General features: G+C 42.7%; 1 long non-coding RNA gene across 1 annotated transcript; it reads left to right on the forward strand.

The window, feature by feature from the left end:
* Window positions 1-34: 34 nt before the first annotated feature.
* LOC144454311 (uncharacterized) lies at window positions 35-17,845 on the forward strand. The gene is made up of 3 exons (XR_013482690.1): window positions 35-172; window positions 15,223-15,330; window positions 16,975-17,845. It is a non-coding gene; the product is annotated as an uncharacterized LOC144454311 (long non-coding RNA).
* The last annotated feature ends 1,456 nt before the right edge of the window (window positions 17,846-19,301 follow it).

Raw genomic sequence — 19,301 nt, forward strand, 5'->3', positions numbered from 1 at the left:
CTGGAATTCTGAATCCGGCCGCTCCCTGAGACAAGAGGAGGCTGCAGCAGCGGGTTCGCAACGCGCAGGAACAACCTGGTGCAGATGCCGGCAGGGCTTTCATTAGAGGCAGGCAGCGAAAAAAACATGCCTGAAAGTGGAGGAGCATCGAGCCAATGAAGCTGTTTTCAAGGTGTGCTTGGGAAGCAAAGGGAGCTACAATGAGGCGGGAGGAGGCTTCGGGAGCAGAAGACTGGGTGCGGGGCTCAGCGTGGAGGAAGCACTTAACACAGTCTCTTGGCCCCAGCATTTATGATGATTAAAATCAGCAGAAAGGGCTCCTACAGCGTTTGTGGCTGAGAGGCTTTTTCCTCCCCCTCCAACGCTGGTTCCATTCCCGGTAGCCAGCTCTTCCTCCGCCTAGGAATACTCATCATTACGAGCTAAGCTGCAGTCGTGCTGAAGGCCTCCTCAAAGCTAGGCTTTTGATAACGCTGGTTTGAGTCACTGCTGAATGGAGCTTGGATGCTCTAATTTAACCCCCCCAATCAGTGGAAGCCAGAGCTATTGTTGCCCATCAAAGGAGCTCGGCTTTCGGCTACAGGGCACAGTTCTGTGTTTCAACCCATTTAAAAAGACCTCAGGGCAGGAGGTTTCCTCCTGAATTTTCCCTGTTAACGACTGGTGTAGAGTGGAAAGAGCATTGAATTTGGAGTTACAAGGACCTTAGTTTCTGGTTCAGCGATCTTCCAGGAACTGTGACCTTGGGCAAGTCACTTCCCTGGGCAGTTACTTCATGTGTAAAGTGAGGCATTTGAATGTGATCTCTCAGGTCCCTTCTGCATCCAATAAGCTATGATTCTGTGATCTGTGAGCTGTGATCCAGACTCCTCATTCCTGAATCTAGGGGATAAGTAAAAGCACATATTTTTAAAAGCTCAAGCATTTATTGAAAGCCTAAGTCTGCAAGGTTGTCTTGCAGACTAGACATCCTAAACTCAGTATGTCCAAGACTGAACTCATCTTTGACCCTAAACCCTCCCACTTCTAAGTTTCTCTATTGCTGTTTGAGGATACCACCAACCTCCCAGTCACCCACACTGTCAGCCTCTACTCCTCACTCTGTCTTCCCTCCCATATCCAATGTTACTGTTGATTTTATCCTTTTGCCATCATAACATCTCTCTTATACCTCTTTTTCTCTCCTCTGATTACTACCCCCTTCCTGGTCCAGAGCCTTATCACCAAAACCTGGGCTATTGCAACAGTCTGCAGTTGGTCACTCTGCCTCAAATCTATCCTTATTACAATTCATTCTCCACTCAGTTATCAAAGTGATCTTCCTAAAGTGCAGATCTGACCATGTTGTTGTTGTTGTTCATCCTTCGTTCTCAAAGAGGACAGTGGCATGAGGAGGTGATGTCAAGACTTGCAAGTGAATTAGATTTAAGTGAGGTGGTGTTGTGTAAAGTTACCAGCCTCACTTTCTCCTCAGGGGCCAGTGGCCAGATATAGATCAGGATGACTGGAGATGGCCCCATGTCACATACTCCTGTCATGGTCTGAGAGGTTGAGAACCCCTCAAAGACAGGATGGGGTTGTCTGGAATGAATTCACAGACTCAAGCATTCTTTAAGTCAAGGTGGCAAAGATTTATTGTTATGCTTTTCAGTGGGCAAGGATTCTTAAGGAAGCTGTGAGAAACTTTGGATGGAGCTAGGGTTTATATTGAAAAGGGCATGGGAAAGGAATGCCAGGGATACCAATTAGGTAATCCAAAGGTCCAGGTGTCTTTGGGAGCTATGGATGGGAAAGTACAGGGAGTATACCAGACAGGTATAGCTCTTGGGAGCCTGGCAGGAGGAAGAGTCCTTGGGCCAGCCAAGGACAAAACTCCTTGGGCTGGGTAAGGCACCCCTCTCTGTCTTGATAAGAGAGTGCTCTGCAACAAGGGAAAGCTTTCTCACAAGACAGGAGTTTGCTAAGGAATTGGGAGGCTTCCAGAGACATGATCTGAGGGCTGGGGCCTGAGCAGCCCAGCACTCTCTCACCCAGCTTTGTGTAGCTGCACCAGGGAGAGAGATAAGGGTCTTGCTAGGTCCCAAGCATGAGTAACTGCTAGGCACAGTGTCCTTGGGCTGGGGAGTGGTTGTCAGAGACAGCGTTTCTGAGACTAGGGAGAAATTGGGATCCAAGTACAAGCACAAGCACCCAAGCAACCCATCACTCCCTCCCACTCCATTCAGCAAACACCTATGGCTCCCTATTACTTCCAGGATCAAATATGAAATCCAATTTGGAGTTCAAAGCCCTTCATAATCTGGTCCCACCCTCCCCAACCATTTCAGTCTTTTCATACTTTACATCTTATATTCCCTTCCCCAATTCCGTGATCCAGTGATTTTGCTTCCTGGCTGTTCATCACACAAGACACTCTATCACACAACTCTATACATTTTCACTGGCTAGAATTCTTTCTTTCCTCATCTCTACCTCCTGGATCCTCTGACTTTCTTCAAGTTCCAGCTGAAGCCTCACCTTCTACAAAAAGTTTCCCATTCTACTTTAATACTAAAGCTTTCCCTTGTTAATTATCTCCAGTTTGTCCCCTGTGTATCTTGTCTGTTCATAGTGGTTAGCATATTGTCTCCCCCACCAGACTGTGAGCTCCTGTAGAGCAAGGTCTGTTTTTTGCCTTTTTTTTGTATCTCCAGAACTTAGTACAGTACCTGACATATAGTAGGTGCTTAATTATTGCTTTTGGACTGTCTTCAAAGCACTGTGGAGGCCTTGTGGATGATGCAAAAAAGCATCCTTAGGGTCACTGCCCTAGGGAGTTTATAATCCTTAAAAAGACTGAAGATTCTTTTAAAGGGCTTGGTGAAGAGCAAGAGAAAGGCCAAGAAGATGTGTGTTAAGGACATGGTCAAGAGGCTCAAGAGAAAAAAATGGTGAAATCCTATAAGAGGAAAGACAGGGTCGTCCCTTAATGCATAAGTGCCTCTCTGTGATCTGAGAGCAACCTGTGAGCCACAGAGTTTTTGGTGGGTTTTTTTTTTAATGCCCTAGAGATACTTTGGTGTCAGGAGATATAAAAATGTACTGGACTTGCCCTGCCCTTAAAAACTTACTTTGTATTATTCTGGTTGATAAGACATGAAAAGATAACCAAACAGTTAACATTTATATAAAGTTTTAAGGTTTATGAAGCATTTTACAAAAAGTCTCATTTTATCCTCACAACAAACCTGGGAGGGATGAGGAAATTGAGGCAAGTCAAATGACTTGCCCAGGGGCGCACAGCCAGTAAGTGTCTAAGGCTAGATTTGAACTCAGGTCTTTCTGATTCTGAACAGCGGTGGTAAAGTGAACAGAGTGCCAGGCCAGGAGTCAGGAAGATCTGAGATAAAATCCAGCCTCAGACACTAGCTGTATGCCCCTGGGCAAGTCATTTAACCCTGTTTGTCTCAGTTTCCTTGTCTGTAAAATGAGCTGGAGAAGGAAATGGCAAACCATTCTAGTATCTTTGCCAAGAAAATCCCAAATAATGCAAAGAGTCAGATATGACTGAAATGACCCAAAAACAACTTTCTGATTGCAGGTCCAGTGTTCAGTGTTCTATCTTCTTTGCCAGCTAACTAAAAATAAAAGGCATGATATATTTAAATGCCTAAAGAGAGGTCCAAGAAGTTCTTAGCAAGGAGGGAAAGAGAACCTAAAGGTGTAGCTGTCCTGGAAAGCAGAGACTAGGAAAACAATGGGAAGGCAAGCAAGGCTTAGAGTCCCACAATATTAGGGCTGGAAGGACACCTTAGAGATAACGGGGTCTGAGTTTCAAATACACCCTTTTTTGGCTATAGAGCCAGAAGAGTTTGGGATGTTTGGAAAGTATCAACCTCACCCTGAGCTTCCTTCCTTTCCAGCTACAGATCATGTTAGGCCTTTTTCCAGCTGTTCCTCCAGAGGTAGGTGGGGAAAGGGAAGGTTTGGTTTGCCTCCTCCCCCTCCCCAGCCTTCATTCAGTAGTGAGCACATGGCATTTAAAGTACTTGTCCTGACTAAGTAAGCCTGGGCCTAGGTTTGCTCTGCCTTTTTTGTGTGTGTTTGGACTTTCCTGATCTTAAAGCAAATAAGTGTCTCTTCAGAAATGTATTTGTGGTAGGTGAAAAGTCCCCAGCAACTGCTCTTTGAAAGGATGGCAAAACCAAGCCTCTGTTTGCCCTGCCTCGGCAGAATACATGCTATGTATAAGACCCTGTGTGCTCAGGGCTGCTTGGTGGGCAAGGGCCAGGGCTGCTAGGGCAAGCCTCTCCTTCCTCCATCCCCTTCTGGGGCTGCAGGACAAAAGAGTCCTGAGATGATTCATAGCCAGAAAGAAAGAGAGCTGAGGGTTGGGTTGATTCCTTTTAGACAACTACTGAGTCATCAACTCTTGGCCCTACATGCAATAAGGGGACTTTCTGTCATCTCAAAGAGTATAAGACCTTTAGCTCTGAGTCACATGCAGCTGGAAGTAGACTTCAAAGTTCCCACATGGTTCATGTAACCAGGAAGTGCAACACTAAACACACCCCATAGAATGGTCTTCATAGCACCGGATCCATGAAGTGTTCTCAATTCGTTTTAACAGGTGAACCATGGAGTAGTTTCCTTCAATAAAGTATGGATCGATTCTCTGCTGCTTGGGCTAATTTTGGCCTAACAATTAACACCAAGAAAATACAGATTTTCCACCAGCTAGCACCACACCATCCAGCAATGAAACCATTGGTTATAGCAAATGGAGAAGTTTTGAATACTGTGGATCAGTTCACTTACCTTGCAGCATACTTTCCAGGGATGCCCACAGAGATGATGAGGTTGATGCATTGCCAAAGGTAGCTCAGTGTTTGGGAGGCTGTGAAGGAAAGCGTGAGAGAGGAAAGTATTAGGCTCCCTACCAGACTGAAGGTCTACAGAGCCGTTGCGCTGACCTCCTTGTTGTATGCCTGTGAAACCTGGACAGTCTACCAGTGCCATGCCAGGAAACTGAATTGCTTCCATTTGAATTGACTTGGGAAGATTCTGAAGATTACCTGGCAGGTAAGGTATCAGACACTGAGGTACTTTCTCAAGCTGAACTGCCAAGCATTCAAACTCTACTGTGGAAAGCATGACTCTGACAGGCAGGTTGTTCAAATGCCAAACATGCACTTGCCTAAAAGACTGTTTTATGGAGAACTCACACAAAGAAGGCACTCCCATGGTGGGTCAGAAGAAGCTATACGAAGACAGTCTCAAGGTCTCTCTGAAGAACTTTGGAACTGATTGTACAACATGGGAGACATTGGCAAAGGACTGCCCAGCAGGACGTGCCTGCGTCAAAGAAGGCACTTGCGCTCTATGAGTGAAAGAGAATTGCGGTAGTTCAAAAGAAACATAAGATGTGCGAATTTAGAGATATTTCCACCCCAAATATTCATATGGACAATTTGTACCTGACCTGTGGTAGAGCCTTGTGAGCCCGTATTGGTCTGGTCAGCCACAGTAAGACGCACTGTAACTTGACTCCAACATAGTGATGTCATTTTGAGGACAAAGGACAAGAAATAACCCTCATCCTTTCTTACCCCCTCCATGCTATTTAATTACTTCCATTAGGAAATTGTGGGAAATGGAATCCTGGCCCCACCCCCACAAAGACGCCTTCCTCCCAAGACCTGATTTCTTGGTGGAGATTGTTCCAAAAGTGGTGCCTGTCTCTTTCCTACATTACACACATTTTTCACTCTGAATGTGAGCATTTTTCTTCCCCAAATGTTTGTATTGTAATTTATTATACCCCCTCTAATGGGATTTATTTTCAGAGCTTTTCCATGGCAGAGAATATTCCCCATAACTTCTTGTAAATAGTTTGCAATGGGCAACTTAGCCAATAAACCGGAATTAATTTTTTTTTCCTGAAATTTAGAAACCTTTTTTTCTCCTGGGGGACAAGTCACTTTATACAACAGGAACTTCGGGATAACAGGATTAGCCAGCCTCACAAGGACTTATATTCTGCTACAGGAGTTGCAGCTGGTGTGTTACTTCTTGGACTTGGCCACACCTATTTGCGGCTATGCCAGGAGTGGCAACAGGGATCAGACTTCTAGCACCAGCCACTAAGTCACTGCTCCTCTAGGTGAAAAGGGTAGCAAATGTGGGGACATAGTGCAGCCAAGGCCAAAAGTGGAAAATTTGGAATTAGTGTAATTGCTCCTGTGGTTTTAATTGCACATTTATCATAGTAACACGTCCACTGAGCTTGTCGTTTTCAAAGTGGTTAGTAATTAAAAGTCTGGAGGTGAGGTGAGATGAGGGTGGGATGAAACGAGGAAAAATGAGGTAAATAAAAAACAAAACCCATAGCCCCAAAAGAGGAAAAACATCGGGGAGGAGGGATCTTTGTCCTTCCCCCATCCACTCCTTATGATGCAGATTTTACAGCTGGAAGGGATCTGAGAGATGATCTAGACCAGTGGTCTCCAAAATTGGGGCTGGATCTACCTGGGGCAGAGGGGTTCATGGCCTAATTCCAAGGGCACCATGGCCCAACCCCAAGAGGTATCTAATCAACTAATTTGAGGGTGTGAGAATGGGTCAAATCTTTCCCTCCATCCCAGCTACAGCCAATTGTAGGATTTGTCTCCAATCCAAACATGCCTCCCCTTATCTCCCACCACTCCTTACTGTCCCCTCTCTCTTCTATGCAAACTCTCAACTTTTTCCTTTCTGAACTGGATCATTTAGTAGTTATAATTTAATCACTACTTAGATACCCCAGAGAGTAGTTACGAAAGTGTCATTAGGAAAATTCCTCTTCTTCCTCCCCATTTCACTCCTAGCATACCTACTCTTTTCCCCATCCCCTAGAAGTTGGGGCAATCATCCTTTGGTGGATGAGTTCAGAACTCCAGTACAATGACCTGGACAGAGTTCCCCACCCCTCCTCTTTTCATTTTTGGTAGGACAGTGAGTCACAAGGTATAGATGAGTTGTGACATATCATAGATCTCACTATATTGTCTTTCCCCCTCCTCCCCTCCAAAAAAACTCAACCTTGTTCTAAACTTCCCTATTTTGGCTGAGGGTACTGGTATCCTTCTACTCAGGTTCACAACCTTGAATACTTGATACTATCTTCATCAATATCTCATTCCCCATCTCTCTACACATCCAATCATTTGTCAAATATTGTTATTTCTACCTCCACATCTCCTCCATCTGTCCCTTTCTCTCTACTCACACACTCACCACCCATCACTTTTCAACTGGTGATTATGTTGGCTGTTGCCTACCAGTCTCCAGGTCACTTTCCTTCCTTTCAATGGGTTCAGTGCCTGGCTCACCATCTTTTTCTCCTTCCCAATTCCTGCCCTAAGAGTAGGGGACTTGAATGTATAAATGATGCTCCTGTAAGCACCCTAACTTTCCAATTCCTCAGCTTACTCATTTCTTTTTTGGGGTTTCTTTCTTTTTTTTTTTTGTCTAGGCAATGGGGTTAAGTGACTTGCCCAGAGTCACACAATTAGTAAGTGTCTGAGGTGGGATTTGAACTCAGGTCTTCCTGACTTCAGGGCCGGCGCTTTATCTACTGCGCCACTTAGCTGCCTGGCTTATTCATTTCTTATGACCTACTTGTCCTCATCAGCTCAGCCACACTGAACTGATCATACCCTTGATCTTGCCGTCACCCACAACCTTGCATTTCCATGTTCATGAACTCTGAAATTCCTTTTTCAGATCATAATCTCTTGCCATTCCACCTTTTCCTCTGCCTTGCAACTAAACCCATCCTTCATTCTCATCATCATCTATAATTCCCTCCACCCCCTCAGTTCTTTCCCAGGTTACCACTGCTGCATTGGCTATACTCTCTACACTATCTTGACCCATCATGCACCATTTAATTCTACTCTGTTCTCTCTTGAGTCGTTTGCCTCTTTCTCCTATGGCTGATCTTGCTCTGCCAAGCCTCAGCATTGGATTACTCCCACCATCTGCTGCCTTCAATCCTACTTTCATGGCACCAAACAGAGATGAAGAAAATCATAAAACCATGCTGACTGGGTCCACTACAAATTTATGTCACTTAATCTCAACTAAGCTTTCGCTGTGTCGAGACCATCCTTTTATATCTCCCCAATCAGCTAGAAGGTGCAGTGGATAAAACAATGGGCTTGGAATCAGAAAGATCTGAGTTCAAATATGACCTCAGACACTTACTAGCTGTGTGACCACGGGCAGGTCACTTAACTCTTATTTTCCTCAGTTCCTCATCTGTAAAATGGGGACCCACTGGAGAAGGAAATGGCAAACCACTCCAGTATCTTTGCCAAGAAAACCCCAAATGAAGTCACAAATTGTCAGACACAACTGAACAGCAGCCCCAAGTGGTTTGCTATTGATTCTAGAAGAAAATATTAGGTTATCTTTCTCATTATTTTAAAATTCTTTTTTGCATACATTTTATAGTATATATTATATAATTACTTGTCCAATACTGCGCACATATAATTTAAATAAACATGTACATGAGGAGTGCTCAGCTTTATTTATTTATTTATTTACTAATACAGGTACATGATTTTCAAAGTTTAGAGATGACTGATCTAGCATCCTCATTTTACTAATGGAGAAACTGAGGCTTAGAAAAGTCAAATGATATATTCAAGGTTATACAGCACCAGAGTCAGAATTCAAATCAAGGACTTCTAAATATGGAACCATTATTCTTTCTACTTATCTGTCACATTTCATTCTGACACTGTCACCCTATTATTATCCTGAGATTTCATCACAATTTGGTCATGAATATGTATGTATGTATATATGTGTGTGTATGTATGTGTATATCATACACACACATACACCCCCACCCCCCAAATTTCACTCCTGAAATTCCAGTTTACACCTCCAATTGTCTGCTGGACATTTCTAGCTGAACATCCCATCAGCAATACTGTATTAGTCTGGCCAATGTGCCTCAGGTGTTGGGATTTGAGACAAGAAACATACTGATACACTCATCACTAACAGGTCATCCTTGATGTCCCAAGATTCTCAAACTATGAAACACACTTTAGCAAAGGTCATTTGAATATTTGCTGACTGGGAGGTTACCAGACACAATTTGAATCAAGGACTCTCAAACTCAACATATTCAAAAGGGAACTCCTCATCTCCCTTTCTGCCCCCCAACTTCTCCCTCCTCCAAACAATTTTTGTGAAGGGGACCACCATTCTACCAAAAACCCAGGTTCATTGATTTTAAAATCACTCCTGGCTCTCCTCTCCCTTACTCCCCATGTCCGACCAGTTGGCAAGTCTTGTCTGTGCTACTTCTACAACATCTTCTGAATCTGTCTTATTCTCTGTGCCTACAGCCAGCAGCCCTGTTTAGGCCCTCATCACCTCTCACTTATACCGTGGTAATATCCTCCTCGCTGGTCTCCCTGCTTCCATTCTCTTTCTTCTTCAATCTATCTTCCTCTAATAATCAGTTCAAATAATCTTCTTAAGACACAGGTCCAAACACGTCATTCCCCTGCTCACAAAACTTTAGTTGCTCCCAAATGTTTCTCACATTAAGTAGAAACTATTCAGCTTGACATTTATGGTCACAGCCTGGTTCCAATCTATCTTTCCAGCCTTTATTGACGTGACTCCTCTTCATACCCTCTATGCTCCAGGCAAACCTAACTACTGACTGTTTACTGAATTCAACATGGTACCTCCTGCACCTATTATGCTTTTGAACAAGCTGCCCCTTCCTATTCCCACTCTGGAATTAACTTCCTTCTCCCCTCAATCTATAGAAATCTTTATTTTCTTTTAAGCCTTAATTTAGGTTAGCAGTTCTCAAACTTTTTGGTCTCAGGGACCTTTATGCTCTTAAAAATTATTGAAGACCTCCCAATGAGATTTTATTTATGTAGGTTATATCTAGAAGTGTTCTGGTAGGCAAATGTTTAACAACCAGATGGGGGATTGGGGGAAAGGAAATCATGTATGCATGACATACATCGAAGTTTAATTTGCATCATTAACATGTTCTTCATAATTTTATTCAGTCTAGACAATTAATAAAACTACAAATCTGCCCTGATATTGAATATTTGCCAATTTCTGAAGTACAAATACACTGAAAATTTAACAACTGTTTCTTACGAGCTGGTTTGAGCTGGCTGCAGTACAATTCTGGTTATAGCTATCAATATTTACTATATTAGAAATTAAAATGGGGCAGCTATGTGGCACAGTGGGTAGAGCTCCAGCCTTGGAGTCAAGAGGACCTGAGTTCAAATCTAGCCTCAGACACACTTGACACTTACTAGCTGTGTGACCATGGGCAAAACACTTAATCCCAATGCCTCACCAAAAAGAAAAAAAAACAAATTAAAATGTTTTTGTATTATTATTGTAACCCTGGGCCCAAAGCCCATTGGTATGGAACTCTCTTCTTGTTGGGGGGAGATGAATGCCCTGCCCTGCATGAGGGGAGGGGCAAAGTTGTTGATTGCTCTAAGCTTCAGTCTCTTCACTTTTTCAGGTGGTCTTCAAGGTCCTTCTGAGCTTCGAGTGGCTTTGGGCCCTGAAGTCACCATGGGTACTTCTGGCTTCATGCTTCAAGAGGGAAGCTGGAAGAGGCCAGGCCCATTTCAGGTTGTGGAAGGAAAAGACTCTGGGATGACATGAGAGGAGCTGGCAGTCTCCATCATGTTCCTATCCCCAGCTTGCTACACTAGAGACTTTGGGAAGTTTCCTTTTGTATGAGATCTAAGACTCTATTGGTTGAGCTGAGTTACCATGCTCCCAATGGGAGAGCTCCTTAACTCTGTATTATCTCATATATGTTCACCTACATATACTTCCTCTGATTTCTGTTTTGCTACTGATTTGGATAAATGGGTTTTCCTGATGAAGTGCTACGTGCACTCTTTATGGAAATAGTATTTAGAAGGAAAATGGTCAAGCCTTGTATATAAAACTTGGGGTCCTATTTCTTCCCAGTAATAAAACAGCAATCAGAAGTTAGCCTAAACCTGGTCATATCCCCTAGACTAATAATATTTAAGGAAACAGATAGATATAATCCTAGCTCTATGCACTGCGCCACCTAGCTGAGTCTTCAAATTCCACTTATGACACCAGCTGTGTGACCAGGAGAGAACAAGCAGAGATGGGACACCTAGTAGGGAGAAGCCAAGAATGGCTGCCACACCTGGCTATAGGCCTAAAAGAGAGTAATTGTACAGCAGAGAAGAGGCCCAGAGAGATCAGTGTGATGATGTCACTGAGACTATCAGTGTCTCTACAGCTCCTTAGACATGCTAACTCTTCCCACTGATGATGAGTATATGTGTGGAAGGGTCTGTCTCAGCTTTATAGAAGGAATTTTCTATTACTTCTTTTCTCATTTTACTATTTATTTAAAATGGGCAGGTAGCTGGTGCAGTAGATAAAGTATGGGGCCTGGAGTCAGGAAGATTCATCTTCCTAAGTTCAAATCTGGCCTCAGATGTTAACTTTGTGACCCTGGATGAGTCACTTAACCCTGTTTGCTTCAGTTTTCTCATCTGTAAAATGAGCTGGAGAAGGCAATGGCAAACCACTCCAGTATCTTTGCCAAGAAAACCTCAAATGGGGTTATGGAGAGTTAGACCCAGTTGAACAACAACAACAAAATTAATTAAAATGGCTTTATTTTTAACTAAATGGGCTTTCTGATTTACTGGGGGAAAAAAAAGGTAAAGTCATTGGTGGAGGGTTGTGGACTAGAGTGAAGATGGGCCTATGGGGTAGCAATTTGAAAGGGCCCTAGAGGTAAGGGGAGGTATCTCCAGTGTTACAGATGAAATGCGAGAGTCATCAATGGCATCTGTATATAAATAATATTTGCTATTTCTCAGGCAAGTCCCATGTTGAAATATTATTGTTCCCCTAAGGTTATTGATTCACTTCTTGATTAGTTTTTATACACCCAGGGATCACAGATGGTTTCTGTGCTACTAACTATAACAGTAAAGACTAGAGAAGCATGAAAAGTCAGGCAGATTGAAGAGAGAAGGAGGAGGAGTGGGGCTAATGCAAAGAGTACCCAGAGTCTTTGCTTACCTCTAATGGTGCCAGGGATGCCTCCCTGTTTGCAGGGAGCTCTGCACCACCCCACACTAGAGCTGAGGAATATATCTGCCTTTTTTGCCTTCAGGGCTATGATTTCCCTGCTACAGCTTTCTGCATACATAGAGACCTGCTCATCAACTGGTCAATGGAAAAAAGCAATGTACACATATTTATTGAATGTCTAAATATGCTAGGCCCTTTGGGGAGGGAGAGAAGGCACAAAGATGTCTAAGACTCTTTCCTTACTCCTCAGAAGCCTATAAGCTAGTTGGAGAGAAGTGTAAGGCTTATGCACATGAAGAAAAAGTGATAGAAGGCACTATTTAAATGCTGAATAAGTGGTCCCCAGACAATCATTCTAGGAATTCGGTGGAGAGAGAGATCACTAAGACTGGGGTGGTCAGAGAAGACTTTGTGGGAGAGGTGGCATTTGAGATGAGCCTTGAAGAATCAAGCATTTATTAAGCACCTACTAAGTGTCAGGCACTATGCTGAATCCAGACATATATGGATAAGTAGCATTAGGTTGAGACAAGCAGGAAAGCATGGGCAGAATAAAATGAGAGGATCACAAATTTAGAGTTTAATGGACCTCTGAAACCATCTAGTGCAGCCTTTCACTATCCCTAGTGAGGTTATTGCCTAGGGTTACAAAAGTAGTTTTAAAAAAATTTTTTTTTTAAAAAGCTGAGGCCAGGTTTGAACCCGGGGCCTCTGGCTCTAAATTTGGCATGACATTGCAGGACTCCCAAACCTCTAAAGTGAATCATGCTCAGGGGCATCCCATTTAACTGAATATTTGAGAAATATCTGGATTACTTTGAAATACTTTGGATGACTCATCCTCATTAATAGTTTCCCACCATTCTATGTACCTAGACTTGGCTGAAGTTCCACACAGCAAAAGGCAGGTGCTGTCAGTACTTTTATGCCTCCTAGATTATTGCAACAGCCTCCTAATTGTTCTTTCTGCCTCAGCTCTTTCCTCATCTCACATCAGCCTCCATACTGCTGCCAAAGTAATTTTCCTTAAGTGCAGGTCTGACCATGTCACCCCATCCATCCAAACAACTTCAGTGTATTTCCATTGCCTTTAGTATCAAATGCAAACTCCTCTGTTTAGCTTTAAAAAGCTTTCAAATCCTGGCTCCAATCTATCTTTCCAGCCTAATTGTATATTATTCCCCTTTCCATATTCCGCAATCCATTCAAATTGGCTTTTTCTTTCTTCCTCACATTCAATTTCCCATCTGCATAGCTCTGCCTTAGCTGTTCCTCATGCCTGGAATGCACTACCTCCTCATTTTCACTTCATTTCTCTTCCGTCAAGTTGTTGTAATGTTGTTCAGTCATTTTTTTCAGTCATGTTAGACATGATCCCAGCTGGGGTTTTCTTGGCAAAGATACTGAAGTGGCTTACAATTTCCTTCTCCAGCTCATTTTATGGTTAGGAAACTGAGGCAACAGGATAAACTGATTTACCCAGGGTCAGAGCTAGTAAGGGTCTGAGGCCAGATTTGAACTCAGAAAGACAAGTCTTCCTGACTTCAGGGGTGGCACTCTGTGTGCTATGGCACTACCCAGCTGCCCCCAGACATAGCTCAAACACTTCCTTCTCCGTGAAGCCTTTTCCTTCAACTGCTAATGCTCTTATATTTAACCACTTTGTATTTCTTTGTATTTATTCCATATATACTCATATGCCTGTTGTCTTCTCCATTAGGATGTAAGTTCTTCATAAGAAGGAATAATCTTATTTAATGTATTTATGTCTGGCACAGAGTAGGAGCTTGTGGATTGATTGATCAGTGATCTCAGCTCAGTAAAGTGTTGATGAATTCTAGTTGTGGACTTGTGGTCTGGTGTGAGCCCCAGTGCCCCAAATGAAGTAAGCCTTCTATGACCCAAGCCACTTTTGCTTCATGCTTACTTCTATATCCTCAGACACGTGCCTCTCCACGCTCACCTGCCTTATTCAGACCTCCACTCAAGGGAGCAAGAGAAATGATTAAGAGACCGGAGGGAATGCCTGAGGAGATTTAAAGATGTCAGCGCAAAAGTTAGTACAACAGCATCTGAAGGAGAGGAGAGCAGAGGACAAAAGGTCCTTTTCAAGGAAAGGGATTGAGAAATATGTCTCATGGTGATGTAATCGGAAGGAATGGGGTCAAATCTATGTATAGAGGAAAACTTTCTGATGTTGTAGCCCCATTTAAAAGAATATGAAAAGCTATTTCAGGAGTACTGTTTCTAAATGCTAATTTGTATTTTATTCATAATTGTGTATGTATATATAAGTCAATTTAACAAGTATTTCTTCTGGAGCTACTGTGTGCTTGGCCTTCAGTTTAAGGGCTGGGGACAAAAAGACAAAAACAGACCAGTCCTTTCCTTGAGGATCTCACATTCTGGAGTGGGGGGTGGGGGTGCAAGAGACCACGCGTACATAGAAAATTGAATTCAAATACATATGAAGTCATTTCTGGGAAGAGGGGCTTAGCCCCTAGAGCAGGTGGTTCTTAACTTTTTGTGTGTCATAGACCCCTAAGGACCTCTCCTCAGAACCATGTCCTTAAGAAATTAAAGGAAATGTTCAATTTCACTTAGAGGTTAGTAAAAAACAAAAAAAAAATTTAAAAAGAGGCTAGTAAAAATTAAGATGTGCTTTTCTTCTTCATTCAAGTGCATGGACCCCCGAAAAGGAGTATGGACCCCAGGTGAAGGAGCCCTGAGCCAGTGAAATCTTGAAAGGACCCCAGAGCTGAAATAGGACAACCTGCGTTCAGTTCTGGGCTTTGCTACGTACTGCCTTTGTGGCTTTGGGCAAGTCCCGTGACTAACCTGGATCTCAGTTTCCTTGGCTGTAAAATAATGAGCTTGGATTTAATGGGCTCTAAGGTCTTTTCTTGCCCTAAACACTGTAACCCCACTTTGGTTTTACTAAGGCCACAACGTGCCTGACATACAGAATAGACGATTAATGCCACTTCTTCAGATTCTGGGTTAGGAGAGCCACCATTACTGCTCGTCATTCCTGCTGGATAGCAAGGAAGTGTGTGTCTCAATTTACCCTGATGTTTTCTGCCCCCTCTGCAGCACCGAGCAGAAATTCAGGAGGAAATGAGCAAGAAAAACATCTCTGGAATGAGCCTCGGGGGCTTTACACCGATTATAGAGTCCCTCAGTATGGATTCGGTGTTATGGGTAAGGAAGCGTGGAAGGTTGCTTTCTACGGCATTTTTGGGGGGGTCACAGGGAGGAACAGATGGTTGTAGTAGAAAGAACATTGAATTTGGAGTCTGGAGATCTGAGTTGGAGTCCTGGTTGAGCCATTCACTAGCTATGTGGCTTTGGACAAGTCATCTCCCCAACCTAGATCTCCATTTTCCTTTCTTATAAAAAGCCAGTAGAGGGGGCAGCTAGGTGGTGCCATGGATAGAGCACTGGCCCTAGAGTCAGGAGGACCAGAGTTCAAATCCAGCCTCAGACACATAACACTTACTAGCTGTGTGACCCTGGGCAAGTCACTTAACCTCATTGCCTAGACAAAAAAAAAAGCCATTAGGCTGGATTATCTCTAAGGTCTCTCTGACCTCTACATTTTGCTTCCTATCCCAATTTTAATAGTGCATGTTTTTAAAAAGTAGTGCATTAAGATTTAGAAATCAATTTTCTTCCCATAATTCTGTGAGGTAAATAGTGCCAGTACTGTTTCCCCATTTTATAGCTGAGGAAGCTTAAAGCGTAAGAGAATTCAGCCTGTTGCTTCCCCCAGTCCAACCCAAACTCATCAAGGGTGATGACGCTAAAATTCAAACTCAAGTCTCCAGGCTTGAGTTCTTTCCACTATGCCATATTTCTTTCCATTATTTGTCCTTTCCCAAAATTTCTCTTCTACCACAAAATTCTACCATTAGTCATTTGCATGCAGAATTCTTCCTGGCTCCCTATCCTGGTTTTAAACTATAAGTACCCCTCATAAAGGAACGCTTCCTGAGTTCAAATCCAGCCTAAGACTCTTACTAGCTGTGTGACCATGGGCAAGTCTCTTAACCCTATTGGTCTCAGTTTCCTCATCTGTAAAATGAACTGGAGAAGGAAATGGCAAATCACTCTGTCTTTGTCAACAAAACCCCAAATGGGGTCACGGGGAGAGAGACACAACTGAAAAATGACTGAACAGCAGCACTTCATAAAAGTAACTGAATCACAAGGTTTTGAGGCCATCTAGTCTAACCCATACCCCAAATCAATCCCTATTAAAACATACCTAACCAGTGGTCACCTAGCCTTTGCTTGAAAGGGGAGAAATCAAGGGTGTAAGAGAGCCAATTTAAAATGAGCCGATTGTTGCATTTTCAGTGTGAATATTTATACTTTGGAAACTGGCAAATACTACAAATAAAAGTTTGATTTTGTAGTTTTGGTCATTGCCTAGACTTAAGAAAGTGATGGAGAAAATGTTAAAAATATAAACTATATTTAAAAGTTTGTCATGGGTACTTTTTTTTCCTTTCAGAGATCTGGTTGTTAAACATTTATTAGCATACCACTGGGAGGAATAGCTCTAATCGTTAGGAAGTTTTCCAGATATGAAGCCTAAGATTGACTCTTTGTAACCTCATCCCATTACTCCTGGTTCTTCCCTTAGGAGTCAAACAGGACAAGCCTTTTTCTGTGGGACAACCTTTCAAATCACTGAAGGAGGCCTCACTGAGTTTTCTCTTCTCCAGATTAAACATGACTCTTGACTTTTGTCCTGCCGCTGGACTTTGGTGTCTCTGGGGGAGAGAGTGAGGCTGATGACTTTTCTCAGCTCTACCTCACTTAAATCCCATTCACTTGCAGGTCAAGACATTACCTCGTGATGTCATTGGTCCTCTTCAAGAGCAAAGGACAAATAACAACAACAACAATATAAATGTGGCCACTTCCATCAACTGATTTTCACGGAGCATGAGCTTCTACCATTCTGGTTACCCATCTCTGGACACTTGCCAATATCCCCTTTAAATTGTGGATCTTGGAACTGAACAGTCCATAATTTGTAAGTCTCTAATACCTTAATGTGACTGTCATATTGCTTTTCCCTTTGAGTGTCACAGGTCAATTTGGGCATTCATCCAATATGACTCACTACCTTGTATCCCACTCATTTTAACAGGCCTGGTTTAGTCCTCCACGTCACCCACTCCTCTTCCCAGTCCAATTCAGAATCTGGTCACAGCGGAAGCAGATCCTCGCCTTGGGTAAAGACTGAATACAGAAGCAGTAGACAACTGTAGAAAAGGTCACTAAGGCTGGCTACTGTGAAATCTTTCCAGCAGTCATATGGATACCCTTTTCTCAGGGGTTGAGAGACCAGATCTAAGATTTCATTGGCATGGAGAATTCCATTGAGTAACACAAATCTGCAGCTGGTCTGCAATTTAGTCTTAGAGAGGTACCTGGGACACTGAGAGGTTGTGACTTACCTGTATTCCCATAATTGGAATGTGTCAGAGGCAGGACCTATACCCGGCTCTCTATCCACAACACCACCCTGACACATGGGTAGCACATGTGTGCCCTTGGGGCATGCACAATGCCTCACAAATTTTACAGGGTAACATCACTGGCTTTTGGCTGTAGGGATGATGTTGCCTATATCCTTTTGTTAATGATTTTTAACCATCTTCTTCAAAAAAACCTTTAAAATACTAACATTTATTTGTAATCACAAACCTTTCAAGATATAAAGAATAAAAAGATCATTATATAGTAAACAAAAAACTTGTTATTTACAATTTATTTTAAAGTGTTTGTTTACTTTAACAGGGTATGGAAAAATTACCCTGTTTGTATCCCTTTCTGTAATTCTTTTTGTTTTCTTCTGTGGATTTTTAAACATTTTATCGATGCTTCTTTCCTCTTTCCCTCCTTCTCTCCCTCTCTCCTTCTTTCCTTTCTTTTTTCTTTCATCCTTTCTTTCTCTCTCCCTTCCTTCTTCTCTCCCTCCTTCCTGCCCCTTCCTTCCTTCCTTCCTTCCTTCCTTCCCTTTCTTTCTTTCTTTCTTTCTTTCTTTCTTTCTTTCTTTCTTTCTTTCTTTCTTTCTTTCCTTCTTTCCTTTCTTTCTTCTTTCCTTCTTTCCTTCTTTCCTTCTTTCTTTCTTCTTCTTTCTCTTTCTTCTTTCTTCTTTCTTTCTTCTTCTTCTTTCTTTCTTTCTTTCTTTCTTTCTTTCTTTCTTTCTTTTCATCCCTGACCCTTTCACTCTAGTTCTTCAGTCCCCTGATAATCAGAGTAGACCTCTTCAGCAGAGTCCACAGCATCCTCATGTCTCCATGGACCCTGGTGGTCCCAGCAATGCTATCATTTAGTCTCACTTCCTATCATTTAGTCTCACTTCCTACATTTGAGAGGGTCTCTATGTGTGTAGTAAATGCAGCAGCAGTAGCAGCAAGAGCCAGTGTGTGGAACAGTAGAAAGCTAAATGAATTTTGACCTGGGACATCCAAATCTGCCACTAAGGTATGACCTTGGGGAAGTCACTTAACATTTCCGGGTCATAATGACCTTGTCTAAAATGAGAGCACTGGGGAGATGGCCTCTGAGATCTATTTCAGCTACAAACCTACAATCCTATGAACTGAGGCTTCTCCAGGCCCCACAGCACATAACCAGTTTGCGCCTTGGTCTAACTCCATCATTTGACCAGCTCCAATTACCTCGATGACTTTCATCTCTGGCATCTGTCACTTTGTGCACCATGATGGTTGAACACTAAGAAGTGCATGCAAACAAAATAAACCTCAACTGTAAATTGTTGATACAGACAGTAACCTATAATTATATATTGGCACGCAACCAATTTGTTAAAGTTATATATGGCATCCTTCATTAAAGCCCTCCTATGCTTCATCTTGGCCTGGAGGTGATCAGGGGTGAGGCAGCTAGGTGCTTCAGCACATAGGGAGGAAACAAGCATTTATTAAGTGCCTACTGTGTGCTAGGACTGTGCTAAATGCTTTGTAAAGATTATCTCATTTAATCTTCACAGCAGCCCTGTGAAGTAGGTGCTTTTATGTTGAAGTAACCAAGACAGTTGTTCAGTAGCTTTTAGTTGACTCTTCCTGACTCCATCTGAGGTTTTCTTGGCAATGATACTGGAGTGATTTACTTTATCTTTCTCCAGCTTA

Source organism: Phascolarctos cinereus, unplaced genomic scaffold, assembly GCF_003287225.1.
Source record: "Phascolarctos cinereus isolate Bilbo 61053 unplaced genomic scaffold, phaCin_HiC Scaffold_726;HRSCAF=1367, whole genome shotgun sequence".
In the NCBI taxonomy this organism is placed as follows: domain Eukaryota; kingdom Metazoa; phylum Chordata; class Mammalia; order Diprotodontia; family Phascolarctidae; genus Phascolarctos; species Phascolarctos cinereus.